The 13,486-nt window shown below is 38.6% G+C and overlaps 1 protein-coding gene across 3 annotated transcripts in view; it reads right to left on the reverse strand.

The window, feature by feature from the left end:
• Nucleotides 1-13,486, reverse strand: part of METTL8 (methyltransferase 8, tRNA N3-cytidine) — a 77,703-nt gene that overhangs the window by 40,231 nt on the left and 23,986 nt on the right. For 2 of the 3 annotated variants that reach the window (XM_061201828.1, XM_061201818.1), the window contains one exon: nt 3,132-3,297. The exons of the other annotated variant lie outside the window; for it this stretch is intronic. The gene's annotated coding sequence lies outside the window, so the exon portion shown is untranslated. The remainder of the gene's footprint in view (nt 1-3,131; nt 3,298-13,486) is intronic. 3 annotated transcript variants of the gene reach the window in all.

Consider the following 13,486-nt stretch of genomic DNA (forward strand, 5'->3'; position numbering starts at 1 on the left):
CCTGTACAAAACGCATGCTTAAATCCCAGCTCAAGAGGAGAATCATCATTTGACTAGCCAAATCTATCTCCATTTCTGGAGAATAACTTAAACATTTAAAGAGTATGTTATTTTAATTATGTACTGGCGTATATGTCGGCTTAAAACCTTCATGGAAAAGTATCAAAAATAAGCTCTAAAGAGCTTATTTTTTCCAATAAGAATCCATTGTAATACCACTTGGCATTTCACCCCCATTCAGTTGTTAATCGCAACATTCAGCCTAACGCTGTAAGCTGTCAGGTAGAAACAGATGCTAAAAGGTGTGTATATATAATATGCATTAGAGACTATCCCAGGTGCTATCAAGCATAAAAATGACATCTATTGTACACCCTTTACCACCTTACTGAAAGTCAATGGGTTTTAAGACTATGAATTCCAAAACAAACTGCTGAATGTCAAAAACATCTCATTGTGCTTTTAAACATAAAATTCAAGATTTTCCTTTTGGGAAAAAAAGGCTTAGTTATACACACCAAAAAGACTGCAATGATTCCATTCAAATGTGACTAACAGTGATGAGAAATGAAACATTCAATAGCTAGTGCAGATCTCCTGTTTCTTATTTGTTCTTCCTTCTCCACTAAATGCAAGCTCTTTGGTGGAGGCAAATGAAATCAAATGCTCTGCCTACCACTACCTTTCCTCTGATGTGCCTTTGTTCTTTTCTCCTGTCACTGTTCCACAAAAGACTAACAAAACCCTACCAGCACAATTATTTTTAGAGCTCTTTTTCTGCACTGAACATTATTCATAAAATCTTCTGTATGCTGAAGAGTAGAAATGGATTACACCTAGAAAAAGAGGCAATTCATGCTCAAAAGTATGAAATGATGTAAATGTTTTCCACCCAGGAAAGCCAAATCAAAATGAAATTTCAATCCTTCAAATAATCACGTGATACTTATCTATATCTATCTATATATAGAAAAGGAAGAGAAGGGAAAAAAAGATATGTTTCTCTCACTATAAATGACCAAGAACATCTATAGACAGCTGGAGACAAAAAGGCATAACCAGATTGGATATTAGGCAATTCAGGAAAATGTCAGGGAAGTGTGTGCCTTGCAGACTGCTAGCCCATAGAAAAACAAGGTGTAGCCAGGGCCTAAACATGTGGCAATTTGTCCAGCTTAGGCAGCTGTTCTTCTAATTAACCACACAAACATCTTTATTTCATTTATGTATTATCTACAATAGCCTTGCAATGCTCTTTATCTTTTTTATTATATAAATATATAGTAAACTGTATAATAAACATAGATACATAATAAAACTACATAAACGCTTTCTCAACTAAATCGCAAACTTGTAAGGGCAGCACCAAGCTGCTTGTGAATTAATTGTTTGACTGACTACACAAAAATGGTACTTGTCTGACATAAATTTAATTGGAAGGAAGTTACTTCATATTTCCCAAGGTGGCTCCTTAGATCCTTGCAGTGTGGAAGAAGGAAGTGACTGAAGAGTTGACGCTATACAGGCAGCTATCCAGTTATAGTCACTGCAACGATTAATAAATATGTGCTTTATGTTATGACAATCATGTTAGCTTAATGTTTACTAGGTCATGGTTCCATTTTGTGATGAGAAAAAAAGAGAAGGGCAGGGTCAGCTCCCAAAAGAATTCTGGTAGAGAAAATTGGTTTCTGCCACTAGAGAGTCCCACTCTCTTTATGTACCCTCTATTAACTCTCTTTTGGCATACCCTAATTTGTTTTATTTTTTTCCTGGAGTGCAAAGTGTATTTATTTATTTAAAACATCTTTATTGGAGTATAATTGCTTTACAATGGTGTGTTGGTTTCTGCTTTATAACCAAGTGAATCAGCTATGCATATACATATATCCACATATCTCCTCCCTTTTGCGTCTCCCTCCCACCCTCCCTATCCCACCCCTCTAGGTGGTCACAAAGCCCCGAGCTGATCTCCCTGTGCTATGCGGCTGCTTCCCACTAGCTATCTGTTTTACATTTGGTAGTATATATAAGTCCATGCCACTCTCTCACTTCACCCTCCCCGTGTCCTCAAGTCCATTCTCTACATGTGCGTCTTTATTCCTGTCCTGCCGCTAGGTTCTTCAGAACCTTTTTTTTTTTTTAGATTCCATATATATGTGTTAGCATACGGTATTTGTTTCTCTCTTTCTGACTTACTTCACTCTGTACGACAGACTCTAGGTCCATCCACCTCACTACAAATAACTCAATTTCGTTTCTTTTTATGGCTGAGTAATATTCCATTGTATATATGTGCCACATCTTCTTTATCCATTCATCTGTCAATGGACACTTAGGTTGCTTCCATGTCCTGGCTATTGTAAATAGAGCTGCAATGAACATTGTGGTACATGACTCTTTTTGAATTATGGTTTTCTCGGGGTATATGCCCAGTAGTGGGATTGCTGGGTCGTATGGTAATTCTATTTTTAGTTTTTTAAGGAACCTCCATACTGTTCTCCATAGTGGCTGTATCAGTTTACAGTCCCACCAACAGTGCAAGAGGGTTCCCTTTTCTCCACACCCTCTGCAGCATTTATTGTTTGTAGATTTTTTGATGATGGCCATTCTGACCGGTGTGAGGTGATACCTCACTGTAGTTTTGATTTGCATTTCTCTAATGATTAGTGATGTTGAGCATCCTTTCGTGTGTTTGTTGGCAATCTGTATATCTTCTTTGGAGAAATGTCTGTTTAGGTCTTTGGCATACCCTAATTTGAATACAAGTTTAACTAAGATATTATTTGCATAATGAAATTGTACAGATAAGTAGTACTTTTATTTGAAATAACACAAAGAAGCATAGCTAAAAATATTCTATTCACCCAAAAGAAGGCAGGAAAGGAAGAAGGAGAAACTAAAGATCAGATGGAACAATTAGAAAACAAATACCAAGATGACATATTTAAATCCAACCATATCAGTAATTACATTAAGTGTAAATGGATTCCAGTTAAAAGACACAGGTTGTTAATTTGTATGAAAAAGCAATACTCAACCATATACAGGTCTCCCCCACTATCCAAAAGTGGAGGATTCCTGTGAAACCTTTTGTAAGCCAAAATGGCGTAAAGCAAAAAAGCAATTACCTTAGGACATATCTTGTTAATAGATGCACAAAATAAATCAAGATAAAGCACAGGTGCTCAAAGCTATGGCGGCTTAATGCTGGGATGCTGAGTGTAGTTCCCAGGGAAGGAGCTTGGAGGTGCCACTCTTGATGCTCAGGGTTTGCACCGCCTCTATAACAGCTCACTGCAAAACAAACACTGAAAGCTATTTTCGGTTTTCACCTTTTTTCGTAAAAGTGAAAATCCTCTTAAGATTTCTTTCATTTAGCGACAACAGGTACCAGTGTAGGTCTTTCATCAAAGTGAAGGAGGTAAAGCAAACTTTCAAAAAGCAGGGCATACCTGTATTGTCTATAAGAGAAGCACTTTAAAGATACAAATAGATTACAATTAAAAAAGAGACGGGGGGGGCTTCCCTGGTGGCGCAGTGGTTGAGAATCTGCCTGCCAACACAGGGGACACGGGTTCGAGCCCTGGTCTGGGAAGATCCCACATGCCGCGGAGCAACTAGGCCCGTGAGCCACAACTACTGAGCCTGCGCGTCTGGAGCCTGTGCTCCGCAACAAGAGACGCCGCGACAGTGAAAGGCCCGTGCACCACGATGAAGAGTGGCCCCCGCTTGCCGCAACTGGAGAAAGCCCTCGCACAGAAACGAAGACCCAACACAGCCAAAAATAAAAATAAAGAAAGAATTATTAAATAACTAGTGTTTTAAAAAAAAAAAAAAAAAAAGAGATGGGACCTGGTAGCCCTACAAGCATTTGGTGTTAAACATAAACTCTATGCAATGATGACTGGGATGGTAAAAGAGCAGGACAAATATTTGAGCAGGAGAGCAGTCCTTTCTTGATTCCTTCTGGTGAGCAGCGGTTGTTGCTGACATTTCTTCTGATCTGAGGTGGTGGGATCTAGGTCTTTCCAGATCTTTCCAGTTCACCTCCAGTGTTTTAATTGCTCTGGAGATACAAGGGAGCAATAAACTTGGGAAGCTGCCCTTTACACCTGCTGGCATTTGAGGGTATAGGAGTGAGTTACAGGGTTAGGAATCAGAAATTACACTTATTTAATGAAGCAACTTAGTAGTTCCACTTTTTTGTCTTTCATAATTCACATATTCAGTTGTGAAACCTGACATACATACAGACAAGTGCATAAAACATGGATGTTTAATAAACAGTCATAAAAGAAGCAGCCCTTCAGCATACTTGTGCTCAGCAGCCCCTGCTCCCACCTCAGACAAAAGCCCCCACCCCGCCTGGTGCTCATTTCCTTCCTTGTGTGTCCCCAGTTTTGCCATCTACTGATGCATTCCTAAACAACACTGTTTTATTTTGCCTATTTTTGAACCTTATATAAATGGCGATCCTACTTTATATCTTCTGGGTCTTCTTGGGCTCTGTAGCACATTGAAAAAAAAAGAAAAAAAAAAGAGATACCATGCAAACACTGCATGAAAAAATCTAGTGTAGGTATAATAATAGACAAAATAGACTTTTAAAAAGACTATTACATTTAATAATGATGAGCCAATTCATCAAGACATAAAAATCCTAAATGTACATGTACCTAATACCAGAGCTTCAAAATACATGAAGCAAAAATAGAATTTTTTAAAAGGAAAAATTAACAAATTCACGGCAATACTTGGAGATTTTAATAGCCCTCTCTCAGTAATAAACAGAACAACACTCAGAAATGAACTATCAAAAAATCAATAAGGACATAGAAGTTTTGAACATTATCAACTTGACCTGAATGGCATTTATAGAAAGAGCAATATACCTAATAACAGCAGAATACACATTTTTTCAAGTGATCATGAAACATTTGCCAAGGCAGACCACATATACTGAGCTATAAGACAAGTCTTAATAAATTCCAAAGTATTCAAATCATACAGAGTATGTTTTCTGACCACAATAGCAATATTAAATGTTAATATTTTTGATGAATTGACTCATTAATAAATACCCCTCCTTATTTCTAGCAATAGTCATTTTCTTGAAGTCTGCTTTGTCTAATATTAATATAACCTCACCAGCTGTCTTATGCAGTGTTGTGTATGATACATCTTTTAAAAAATATATTTCTGTGTTTACATTTTAAAGAAGGAGCGTATTGCTTATTCTTGCTTTTTTATCCAAACATAAAATAATAATAAGATATCTCGAAAAATTCCCAAATATTTTGAAATTAAGCAAGGTACTTCTAAATAACCTATGGGTCTGAGATTTACATGAGTTAGTAAATCTTAAGGTAAATTAGAAAATATGTTGAACTGAATAATAATCAAATCTTAAAATATCAAATTTTATGGGATGTAGCTAAAGCAATGTTTAGAAAAAATTTATAGTTTTAAATGCTTCTATTAGAAAGGAAAAAAGATCTCAAATCAATGATCTCAGCTTCAATCTCAAGAAACTAGAAAAATAGTAAGTTTGATGCAAATTAAGTAGAAAGAAGGAAATAATAAAAAATAAAAGCATAAATCAATGAAATAGAAAATGAACAAAACAGGGAAGATCAAGGTCAAAAGTTTGTTCTTTGAAAATATTAATAAAACTGATAAACCTCTGACAAGACTGATACCAAACATTTGTGTTTCAGAAAATACAAATTTCTAATAATAGGAATGAAAGAGGAGACATCACCATAGACCCTATAGACCTTGTAAATGCTAATAGGGAGCTATTATGAACAATTTTATTCCATTTATTAGATGGGATAAATGCCTTAAAAATACAGTTTACCAATAATAACTTACTAAAACAGCACAAGAAAAAAATCTAAAGAGCTCTAAATTTATTAAGTAAATAAAATTTATAATTAAAAGCAAACAAACATCACATCTATTAGGATAGGTATAATTAAACAAACAAAAAAAGAAAATAACAAGTGTTGGTAAGGATATGGAGAAATTGGAGTCTTTGTGCATTGCTGGTGGGAATGTAAAATGGTACAGCTGCTGTGAAAAATAGTATGGCAATTCCTCAAAATATTAAGCATGGAATTACCATACAATCTAGCAATTTTACTTCTGGATATATACCTAAACGAAGTGAAAGTGGGGGCTCAAAGAGATATTTGCACACCATGTTTATAGCAGCATTATTCACAATATACAAAAGGTGGAAACAATCCAAATGTCCATCAAAGATGAATGGGTAAACAAAATGTGATATACACATAAAATAGAAAATTATTCAGACTTTAAAAATAGGGGAATTTTGGAACATGCTACAACATGGATAAGCCTTGAAGGCATTATGCCAAGTGAAATAAGCCAATTGCAAAAAGACAAATGTTATATCATTCCTCTTAAATCAAGTTCCTAGAGTGATCAATAAAGTTCATAGAGACAGAAAGTAGAATGGTGTTGTCAGGGGCTGGGGAGAGGAGAAAAAGGGGAGTTAAGTGTTTAATGGGTATGGAGCTTTAGTTGGGAGAAGATGAAAAAGTTCTGGAGATGGCTGGTTGTGATGTTTGCACAACAATGTGAATAAACTTAATGCCACTGAACTCTACACCTAAAAACGGTTAAAATGGTAAATTTTATGTATATTTTACCACAATAAAAAAACAAACCAAAAAACCTTCCTACAAAGAAAACTGGAGGCCCAGATGACTTCACTAGTGACTATCAAATGTTTAAGGAAGAAATAGCACCAATCTTACACAGACGCTTTCAGAAAATAGGGGAGAGAACACTTCTCAATTTGTTTTATGAGGCCAGCATACATGGAAAAGTAGTACACTTGTATGAAATAAAGGTCTGAATATTGGCCACATTATTACAATGCAGTTTTCCCACAGACTTAGGGCTTCTCATTATAGTTCCTAGTTATCAGGTGTTTGTCAGGAATAAAACTTGCAGATATCCAAAGGAGGGAAGCCTGGTAAGAGTTTTCTAGGCATGTCTTGGTGTGCTTTAATTGCTAAGGCAGTTTGAGTTACAACAGTCCAGAGCAGAGAAATACGAAGGCAACAAGAATCTCCACAAATCCTTGTTAGGTGTTTGAGTTTTAGTTTACTGTTGGAAGCACCTTAAAAGGTTTGTGGTCCTGATGCTTCACTTAACTTAGCTCAAACTGATTCTGCCATATCAAATTCTAGTCCATATAATCAAGTGGTATTTCTTTTACTTACTTTGCCTATAGGTTCTCACTTTCAGCTCACCATCCTACAGTGGTTCTTCCTCTCAAGTCCTATCAAAGTCAAAATGAAACAGAATGAAGAAGGAGCATGGCTTTAGGGCCATGGCCCTCTGAGATCTCAACACCAAGACTCAGTCATGAATAGTCAGTTGGCTAAAGCAATCACTAAGGAACAGATCCAGAAAGGAACTGAAGCTCATATGGGTATCAGAGTGAGAGAATTTCATTATCAATAGCATTTATTATGCTATAACTACATTGGTATGCCATGAAGAGCTGGCAGGAGGTCTGTCAGTCTCTCAGATGTAGGTAAGTGTGCGCCCATTTTAGAATACAAGGAAACGAACAAATGTATAAAATGACTTGGGTTCCACATATATACCATATGACAAGCCAAGGAGAAGGTAGTTTTAATACTCACAAGTTTTCTGAGCTTACCACTAACACCACATTATGCTTGCAACAAAAACAGCAGCCTTGGTGTAGAAGGATGACTTGTAGGGAAGAGATCTCTGCCCTACCTCCAAATTTTGGCGAAATGCTTTGCTTTCCACTAAAATGTGGCCCTTTTCACAATGACTCACAGCCCTTACCATACTAACAAACTAGATCATATTCTTCTGGAATAGGTAGGATGTATATAGGATATTTCATGTTTTAAGTAACTGCAAATGTTATTTCTGTAGAGTAATTGTTTTAAGTACTTCTTAAATAAAAGGGATGATTTTAGTAAAAGGAAATACTGCATGCTATACATTGCAATTTGAAAAAATCTTTGAAGAAGTAAATCACCAATCCCAATTTATTTTTCATATAAATATTAATTTTAAAAAAGTTAAGTATTTACCATGTTTGAGGCCCTGTTCTAAGCACTTTACATGTATTATCTTATTTAACCTCTATTTCCCTATCAAGAGGCCCTATTTTTATACCCATATTACATAGGAAAACCTCACACAGAATGAAGTAAAGTAACATGCTTAAAGTTACCCAACCAATAACTAACGGGGCTTCAACTTGACCCCAAGCAGTTGAACGGGAGAGCCTATGCTCTACCTTTTTAAAAAAACATCTTTGTTATGCACATATATACAATTTGCGCCCTACCTTTGTACACCACACATACAAGAAGGATCACAGTATTGATTCCCCAGTCTTTACTGGGGTTGCTAATTTGTTGTATTTGATTTAAGGAAGCCCAGAATGTCTTCCCTCCCTTCATCTTTCTCAATTCTGTTTTTTCTCTTGGGCCTTAATCAAATAGCAAGCAATGCCACTGGGAGACACCAGTCCCCAGATGTAGGGCAGCACAGTCATTCTCTTTTTCAGTACTCAAATCTCAAGATACAGGCAAAGTGCTCTTGCATAACCTAAATAACATAACATTTTAACACCCTGTTCTTTTCACTGGTCTTTTACTTTTCTTCAGTTGAGGAGTAGAAGCAAAGAAGGACTTCTTTCCCTTACCATTTAAGCTTGAGCCTAAGATTGCTTCCTCACATCTCAATACTATTGGAAGGGCACCAAAGAACTAGAGCAAATAGTACTGTTGTTTGTGTGAATCTGTAATGATTATCCTTGGAGCACTTTGCTGGCTCTGAGCTGCCTCCTTAAGAACGATTCCCAGTTGTCTCAGCTCACTGAAATCTCAGAGAAAGAAACTGCCGTTAATCATACACTAAATGCCTTCCCTTTGTTTAAAAGTTAACTTCCCTTGGATGTTTCCTGGGTTCTGAGCATCCTTTAAATGAGTAAATTAGTGAGACATTCATGTTTTTACCTTTGTAACTGTTTAGCTTTCCTTCTCGGCTGGGAAGCTGGTACAAAGGTTTCATTCAGAGGAACAAACAACATCTAGATAAAGCTGCACTAACATTACCTGAGAGGCTACCATTAATGAGAGCAAATTAAAGTGCTATTGTTGTACTGTTTTGGATAGTGAAAGCGACAGGTAAGAAACACGTAAATATCAACTACAGGCATGAAAACTGAAGCTTCAATTAACCCTGTCAATTTCAGAGAACTCTGAGGGTGACCATCTGTGAGGCAAAGAGCTCAGGCAACTGGTACATCTTGTTTTCATCCTTCTTTGGATGATTATAATTTCAGAGAATAAATAAGGTTATTAGCAAGAACAGAACAACAACAATAATTACAGTAAGTGTTTGCAGAGCACTTTGATCACACTATGACGTCAGTCACTCTGCAGCTTCAAAATGGGAACCTCATGCTGTGTTTGCTCTCTAAGACCACCCTTAAAGGTGTCACCATGCACTCACACACACAAGACGTTACTGGGACTCACACGTTATATGAAGGATTTCATGTAAACCCATCTCAAAGCTGCCTTAAACCTGAATATCTGAAGGGTATTCTATTCTAATTGCTCTGGAAGTTGTCTCCAAAAACATGCTGGACCAGAATGAAATCTGTTTTAACTCATTCACCTGCCATTTCACATTTGTGCGCACTACAGTAACTTCTGGAAGTAGTAATCAGATTTGGCGGGCTGAGAAAAGGTATTAAGTTACATGCATACTTTATGTGTTACCAATCCTTACAAATTCTAGTAAAAAACTCACATGAATGAAGTTAATGGAGTTCTACACTTAATGAGACTTCTGCTTTCTGATTCATTGCAAATGGCTCTAACCTTAGGTACCCTAGACGGCAGGAGATGCTTGCACCTGTATGCAGATTTACCCAGTCATGTTTGGACTAATGTATCAATAAGGCTGTCCTGGCACAAAATGGAATATTATAAAGAATTCAAGTCATAAATGAATGTTATATATAAAAACCTTGGGGGGGCTTCCCTGGTGGCGCAGTGGTTAAGAATCCGCCTGCCAATGCAGGGGACACAGGTTCGGGCCCTGGTCTGAGAAGATCCCACATGCCACAGAGCAACTAAGCCCGTGTGCCACAACTACTGAGCCTGCACTCTAGAGCCCGCTAGCCACAACTACGGAGCCCGTGTGCCACAACTACTGAAGCCCACGCGCGCCTAGAGCCCGTGCTCCGCAACAAGAGAAGCTACTGCAATGAGAAGCCTGCGCACCTCAACGAAGAGTAGCCCCCGCTCGCCACAACTAGAGAAAGCCCACGCGCAGCAACGAAGACCCAACACAGACAAAAATAAATAAATAAAATAAATAAATTTTAAGAACATCTTTAAAAAAAAAAACAAAAACCTTGGGGACTTCCCTGGTGGCACAGTGGTTAAGAATATGCCTGCCAATGCAGGGGACACGGGTTTGATCCCTGGTCCAGGAAGATTCCACACGCCACGGAGCAACTAAGCCCGTGCGCCACAACTACTGAGCCTGCGCTCTAGAGCCCGCGTGCCACAGCTACTGAGCCCACATGCCATAGATACTGAAGTCTGCATGCCTAGAGCCCGTGCTCCGCAACAAGAAAAGCCACTGCAATGAGAAGCCCGCACACTGCAATGAAGAGTAGCCCCCGCTCTCGGCAACTAGAGAAAGCCCGTGAGCAGCAACGAAGACCCAACACAGCCATAAATAAATTAATTAATTAATTTAAAAAAAAAAAAAAGGCATCTGCCTGCCAATGCAGGGGACACGGGTTTGAGCCCTGGTCCGGGAAGATCCCACAAGCCGTGGAGCAACTAAGCCCGTGCACCACAACTACTGAGCCTGTGCTCTAGAGCCTGCAAGCCACAACTACTGAGCCCGCATGCCACAACTACTGAAGCCTGAGCACCTAGAGCCTGTGCTCCGCAACAAGAGAAGCCACTGCAATGAGAAGTCTGTGCACTGCAATGAAGAGTAGCCCCCGCTCGCCGCAACTAGAGAAAGCCCGCACGCAGCAATGAAGACCCAATGCAGCCAAAAATAAAAATAAATAAATAATTTTAAAAAAAAAACTCGAAATATAACATTAATGAATAAAAGCATCCAAATGAATGTATTTCCATAATTTCAAAAGAATGTGGGATTTAGGTAGGCAGAAATTATAGAACTGTGTAAATTCTATTTTAAAGAACTACAATTAGTTATAACTTGCAAAAAATCAAGGCAAACTGCACCATGGTCTATCAGGTAAAATTTTGACTGTCACATCACAGGAGGCATGACACAGTCAGAAAAGGCGCCAGAGAATGGAAAGTAAAATTCACAAGAATGATACAATTTCCACATGAAAACAGACAAGTTGAAAGTTTCCAGGGAGCAATACAGAATGCTAGGAATATAGAGTGGGTGGTCAGAGTATGTTAGATTCCTCATTAGGTACACTTGTGCTTTCTACCAATAACAGATGTTGCTCCCACTGGGATCAAGCCTTTTCTCCTCTTGTCTTAAAGAGTCTTCTTGGCCTGGTCTTCTGTCTACCCTCAGGCCTTTTATCCAATAGGAAACAGATCCCTGACCTCCTTGTGGCCTTGTGATTACTTGGAGCTTAATTCCAACATCTTGGTCTTACTGAAAAGATTAGCCTTCCTAAAAATACACCTTCCCATCTTCTCTTGCAGTTGGAGAAGCCATGTGACCATGTTCTAGATGACAGAAGTCTGTTAAAGGGCAAAAGTCTTTGCCTCCATACAGAAGGGAAAGGGGCTAGAGGATGGCTTGCTGACACCCTCACTCTGCCTCTTTCCTGAATAAAGGAAAGTGATGCTGTGCACAGGGGAGGGAAAGGGCCTGGTTCTTGACGGTATCATTGAACAGGTAAACCAATGATAGTTACCACTTTCCTCTGGATTTCCTGCTAGATGAGAAAAATAAATCCTTATATATTTTAGCCACTCCTAGGTTTTCTGTAATTTTCACCCAAGAGGATTCTAACATAACATCCATTACTATTGAGTCCTAGGAATCCAGGGACAAATCTATTTGGTTCCTGTCCTTAAGAACCTTATCACCAGGGCTTCCCTGGTGACGCAGTGGTTAAGAATCCGCCTGCCAATGCAGAGGACACCCGTTCAAGCGCTGGTCCACGAAGATTCCACATACTGCGGAGCAACTAAGCCTGTGAGCCACAACTACTGAGCCCGTGTGCCACAACTACTGAAGCCTGCGCACCTACAGCCCGTGCTCTGCAGTAAGAGAAGCCACCGCAACGAGAAGCTCGCGCACTGCAACAAAGAGTAGCCCCCGCTCACCGCAACTAGAGAAAGCCCACATGCAGCAACAAAGACCCAATGCAGCCAAAAATAAATAAATAAATTAAAGAAAAAAAAAGAAACTTACCATCAAATGAAGAAGAATGAGATACAAACAGAGTCCTGATAAATGTGTAATGGAGGTGGGCATAAAGTGCTATTAAAGTACAGAGGCATGAGTGATTAAGTCTCTTGGTTGTGGCTAGGGAAAGCTTCCTGGTGAAGGCAACATCTGTGCTGGGTCTAGAAGAGTGAGTGGCAATATTCCAGGAGATAAGGGTAAAAGCCAGGGCACCCCAGACAGAGGGACTAGCACAAATGAAGACAAAGAAGTTTGAAAACATATGGCATATTCAGGGAAGCAAAAGTAATTTGAAGAAAGATGCTAAGTAACTTTGGAAATGAGTAGAGTCTGTAAGACTAAGGGCAGTAAGAACTGTAATAAGCACTGTGCTTTAGTTGATAAAGGGTTAACAATTCTGAAGTCACTATACAAATACACTGGAATTGAACAATTAAGAAGCAGATGGTGGGAATCAGGTTTCTCACCAGGAGTGGAAGGTTATAGATAAGTGAGGGGAGAAGGCTAGAATAATTCATATGGTAATGAGTTAGAATTGGAGTCATCAGTATGAACTCATATTTAGCTTAATATAAATACAGATGTTACATATAGATGTGTGTATATACATGGGTTAGCATACACACATATATTTCCTTATTCTGTTAGTTGAGAGGCAAACATACCCCTGTAGCAACAAGCACACCAGGGACCATCTTGGTTTCTAATACCATTCTCTAATAAAAGGCATCAGGGCTCCTTGGAAAAATAGCTGATGCTAGGATTGGGGCAGGGAATATATAAAATGAGCCTGTAGCATGGTGCCAGAAAGTAAGGAACTGCTCAAACAAAAACAAAAAAACAACCCACAATGATAAGGATATGTCAAAGGGACACATAAGCCAACTGAAAGCACTCCCAATGGCCAAAGCTGAAATACTGATACTCTGAACCACAAAATAATTTTGGCTTATAACCCAAAATATAAAATAAATATCCATGTGTTCATACTGATAGAAATGGTTGATTGAATAAA

The sequence above is a fragment of the Eubalaena glacialis genome, chromosome 1 (assembly GCF_028564815.1).
Source record: "Eubalaena glacialis isolate mEubGla1 chromosome 1, mEubGla1.1.hap2.+ XY, whole genome shotgun sequence".
NCBI classification, from domain to species: Eukaryota; Metazoa; Chordata; class Mammalia; order Artiodactyla; family Balaenidae; genus Eubalaena; species Eubalaena glacialis.